The sequence below is a fragment of the Petaurus breviceps genome, unplaced genomic scaffold, assembly GCF_028583685.1.
Source record: "Petaurus breviceps papuanus isolate PSGF00001 unplaced genomic scaffold, PetGlider_PUasm1.0 90667, whole genome shotgun sequence".
Taxonomy (NCBI): Eukaryota; Metazoa; Chordata; class Mammalia; order Diprotodontia; family Petauridae; genus Petaurus; species Petaurus breviceps.
The window spans coordinates 4,827,638-4,833,001 of NW_027187302.1; the positions used below are offsets into that span (position 1 = coordinate 4,827,638).

At 41.7% G+C, this 5,364-nt stretch overlaps 1 pseudogene; it reads right to left on the bottom strand.

Moving 5' to 3' along the window:
• Positions 1 to 4,349: 4,349 nt before the first annotated feature.
• Positions 4,350 to 5,296, bottom strand: LOC138143796 (enhancer of rudimentary homolog pseudogene; annotated as a pseudogene).
• Positions 5,297 to 5,364: the final 68 nt, after the last annotated feature.

A 5,364-nucleotide genomic window follows, 5' to 3' on the forward strand; every position in this document is an offset into this window, starting at 1 on the left:
TTGGGCCTGTATTTATAGGAAAGTGGCATGACAGAGTGGTAAGATGACTGGATTTGGAGATGTGGGGATTTGAGTTCAAGTTCTAACTCTTATTACCTGTTCAGCTTTATGCAAGTCATAATGGAAGTACCCTAAGCAGCTCTCAGATTATAAATTGCAACAAAGGTACCAGCCATCCCGAGTTGGTAGTTTCATCACCTGGATTTGCCTAAGCTAATGAAATCATAGGTCCAGTCCCTATCCTTTTTGGAATAAATTGAACATATATTCAGTTTTCAAGCATACTACCCTGAGTGAGTTAAGGTCCATTAGTTATAGGTCTGTTTCAAGATGCCTAGGCCAGTTAACCAGGGGTACGTATAGTAGAGGAGTGGCGTTTTATGTAGTTTTTATACAGTAGTCTATGTGTCTTATCAACATGCTGAGTAAAGTAGACCCTGCTTTAGTAGAATCCTACTTCTTAGGATTGAAAACTGAGCAGAATCTTAGAGACAGAATCTAGTAAAACCTTATTCCATAAATGCAGATACAGACTTTACACTCAGAGTGTTAATATGACTTGCATAAACCTGCACAGGTAATAAGAGTTAGAACTTGAACCCAAATCCCCACATCTCCAAATCCAGTCATCTTACCACTCTGTCATGCTACTTTCCTATAAATTTAACCCAGTAGCAATTATTGCCCTTCAGAGTCATGCAGAGTAAGTCTACCTAACAACCTTTCAAATAGTGACAATAAGTGATGTCTCCTTAAGTGTTCTCCAGGATAGATAACCTTAATTCTTTTAAGGAAAGAAAGAGAAGAAACTTGTTCATATAGGTGTTAAACTTGTCAATTGAGTCAGGTATTTATTAAGCACCTACTATGTTCCAGACACAGTGCTAAGCACTAGGTCTACAAAGAAAGACAAAAGACAACCCCTGCTCTTAAGAAGCTCTAATTCTAATAGGGTAATAAAATGCCCATTTTAGGCAACCAAGCACAGGATAAATTGGTGATAATCAAGAAGGAAGGAACTAGAATTAAGGCACTTCAGAAAAGACTTATTAGCAGGTCAGATTTTAACTGGGACCTGCAGCCAAGAAAGCTTAGAGACAGATGAGAAGGGAAATAATTCCAGGCATGGCAAAATCAAAATGACCACAGTTGGGAAATGAAATATCTTTGAGGAGTTGTAAAAGAAGCTAGTATATATGGAGGCAAGTAAGGTGTAAGGAGACTGGAAAGATAGGAGAGGACCACATAAAGAAGGGTTTGCATGCTAGATGATTTTATATTTGATCCTGGAGGCCATAGGGAGCCCCTGGAGTTTGTTGAAAAGGGAGTGGGGCATATATAGTTAGACCTGCACTTTAGGAAGATCAGTTGGACAGCTAGGTGGAAGAATGACCTGAAGTGGAGAGAGACTTAAGGCAAGGAGGTCAGCCAGAAAGTAACCACAATAATCCGTGACTTTGAGGGCCTGTACTAGAGGTGTCAGTGTCAAATAATAGATGTTATAAAGATAAAATTGAAAGGACTTGGTGACTGAGAATATATGGGAGTGAGAGGAGTTAAGGATGACTCATAGGTTACAAGCCTGGGAGACTGGGAAGATAGTGGATAAGAGGGCAAGGGGGATGGGAGAAGACATAATAAGTTCAGTTTTGGACATGGATTTTTAGATGTGTACTGGGACATCCAGTTCAAGATGTCCAATAGGCAGTTGGAAATGTGAGGTTAGAAAAGAGGTTAGGGCTGGATAAGTAGATCTGAAAATCAGCATTGAAACTATAATTGAATTCATGAAAGCTGAAGAGATCACCAAGCAAAAGGGTATAGAAAAAGAAAACCTCAGTATACCAAGTTAGCACTTATGGCCTGGAGGAAAATCTGGAAAAGCAGAATGAGAAAGAGCAACCACACACTTAGGTGAACTAGGGATAAAGAGTGACTTGGGATCCTAGAGAGAAGAAGAGGGTGATCATTAGCCAGAAAAGTCAAGAAGGATGAAGATGGAAAAAAGTCCGTTTGATTTGACAGTTGATCAAATATATTTGGAGAGAGCACTCTCAGTTGAGTAACAAGGTCAGAAGGCATATTGTAGAGAGTTGAAAAGATACATAAATTGTAGGTAGCCTACTCAAGGAGTTTCCCTCCCCTTCACCTTACACACACACACACACACACACACACACACACACACACACACACATACACAAGTTATGGGATTATTCCTGGGCAGAGATGGACAGATCAAGTGACTTTTTGAATATGAGGAGACATGGGCATTTTGTAAGCAATAGAGAAGATAGAGATTGAAGAGAGTGGGAATAAGGGGGGTAATCTGGAAATGATGGGATGGAATAGGATCACTTGTGGATATGTAGAGTAGGTTGATGGGAGAAGGGCCACGTCTTCATATAAAGTTGATGAAAGAGGAATTAGTGGTAAAAGGCATCTGAGTGACAGAAGATGAGAACATGGGGCTTTTTTCAGTGAAGAGTGTGGCAAGGTCTTCATCTGAGAGAACTATAAAGTGTGAGAAAGGATAAAAAAAATTGGAAAAAGTCACTGTGGTGAGTAAGATGATCAGTGTTGTAAAAGATTATCTGTATGCTTCCTTGATTTTCATTCAAAAGCACAAGAGAGAAGCCAGTGGTGAGAATAATTTAAGGCTGAGGTTTGGCAGAACAAGATTGGCAGTAGAATAAGTGGGCAAAGGCCAAGAGAGAAGAGGACATCATAGAGTTGAAGTTGAGCCTAGCGTTCAAGATGGGGAAGGGAGGAAAGTATAGCCAGTGCAAGGTTGATGGCATAGGAAAGTGCTGAGGAGTGGAAGGTTTGGAGGTTAATGATGAGGACAAGAAATAGGGTTTGCAGTTGCAAAGCACAGGGAGAGGTCAAATGACAACACTGTTCATAAACATAGCTTTTCCCTTTTTTTTTTTTTTTAAGCAATCGGGGTTAAGTAACTTGCTCAAGGTTACACGGCCAGGTGTTTCTGGGTGTGGTGCTGAGTATCTGAGCCCGGATCTGATCCAGGTCATCCCAACACTGGAGCCCGTGCTCTTACTCGCTGAGCCACCTGGCCGCCTCTACTGTTCATGAACATAGATGTGGGCATTTGAAGGTAGTGACAAGACCACAGGTATAACCGTCTCTGTAATTGACATAAGGTGGGGCATGAGATCATGGGAAATGAGTAAGTTGAGGAACTGGGAAGTTAGGGTCTTTCAACATGGACGTTGAAGCATCAGGGCAGACGATGGGGAAGATGAAAAACTGAGCAAGGCACCTGAACAAAGGACAGGAGGGAAACAAGTATTCAGTGCCCACTATATATCAGTCATTGTGCTAAGTGCCTCATAAATATCTCATTTGATCCTCACCCATAGGAGGCAGGTGTTATTCTCCCATTTTACAGTGAGAATATTGAAGCAAAGGTTAAGTAACTTGCCCCAGGTCATAACTAGTGATTGTCTAAGACTGAATTTAAACTAGGGTCTTCCTGACTGCAGGTAGAGTGCTCTATCCACTGTACCACCTAGCTGCCTTAAAGAAGGGGAGTGTTCCGGAAGCTGGTAGACAATAGCCACTAGAGTTTTGATTGGGTAGTAAATATGGAGCATTGGTAGTAGAAAGGGAGCCTGAAAGAGGCAATGGAAGCAAGTAGTATTTGAACTCTCCCACTGCAAACAATGAGTCTGGGGGTATGAGTGAAAGTGGAAGTGCTGGAAAGGGTAGCCGGAGAGGCTATATTGTCGGGAGGGAGCCAGGTCTCAGATTCCAGAGAGCATGTTGGAAGATGTGGGTAGCTTTAGAGCAAAACATTGGGGGATAGGGATAGGTTGAAGGGAATGGTAATAAGGGAACAGGCAGTTGGAGATGGAGACAGGTTTGAATAATAACAGTGGGAGTAAAGGGTGGAGAGGGCATGATGAGGTAGGGGTTTGTTATTTGTGCCCAACCTGTGGTAGAACATTCTGAACTCATATTGGTCTGATTCTGAACACACTAAAACTTGATTCTAGCAGCAGAGTGATGTCATTTAGGTCCTCTTCGAAAACCAAGTACAACAACCAACTATTAGAGAATGCATTCAAGTGTAGATTATCAACATCACTAGGGTTGTGGTTCTGGGGTGGAGGCTTATCATGGTGTTAGGCAGCAGTGTGGAGCTGGAATGGAAGAACAGAGAGGTACCCATGTCGAGGCAGACTCAGGCAAATTATCTGTGAAAGCAGCTCAGTAGAATGGTTTTCTTCTTCTCCAGCACTGAATTTCAAATATTTAGGAGTTTGTATTTTCACTTATGGGGGAGAGATGAAGTGAGTTTTTCTTTTTAGTACAATTGGATTTTGCCATTTTCTTTTTTTTTTTTTAACTAAAGAACATTTATTGTATTCTCTACTAAGCTTTGAGTTTTGAGGACATAACCAAATTCTGGAAAACCTTGACACAGAAGAGTAAGTACAGTGAACATTATAAGCAGATAGGAACAGCTGGAAGAACTGTAACCAAGTGCTAACTGACCAAAGAGACATTTTCAGCTACTTCTTAGTAAAAAAGAAAAAGAAAGTAGGGAGGGGCAGGGGCTTCAGATTGAATGAGACAAAAATCTCCTAATACATTAAACCTTGGCTAGATTGTAACAAAATGGAAGCAGGATTTCTATAATACAAAGTTCCCACTACAGCACGCTGTGCACACCTGTTTTCCAAGCCCTCCCCCCATCCTCCCAAGGCTGCCACTTGGATTATTTGCTGGCTTGTTGGGCCTGCTGATGGAGAAGCATGTAGATCTTCTCTTTGATCCAGTCTTTGTTGTAGGGTTGGTATGTCTGAGGGTCCGCTCGGTACACAAGGCAGCTAAGATCTGCCAGATCATCAGCGAAATCAAACAACTGACTGATGTCATATTTGATGGAAGGACTGTTGGGATTCATTCTCTTCAGATGCATTTCATACATTTTACAAACTCCTTCCATGCATTCATTCACTGATTCATAATGAGCATAAGTTCGGCCTTCTGGCCTCTTGGTAGGTTGTACCAACAAAATGGTATGAGACATCGTGCTGAGCTCCGCTGCTGCTACCGCCACAGCCACTGCACACTCAGATTTTGCCATTTTCTAAGGGAACAAATAACTAGCCTTAAAGAATTTCAAATTAAAAAGAAAATTGGGGGCGGCCAGGTGGCACAGCGAGTAAGAGCACCAGCTCCAGTGTCGGGATGACCTGGGGATAGAATCCGGGCTCAGACACTTAGCACCCACCCAGAAACACCTGGCCATGTAACCTTGAGCAAGTTACTTAACCCCGATTGCTTAAAAAAAAAAAAAAGAAAATTGATCAGTTACTGTGTTTTAAAAAAATGACT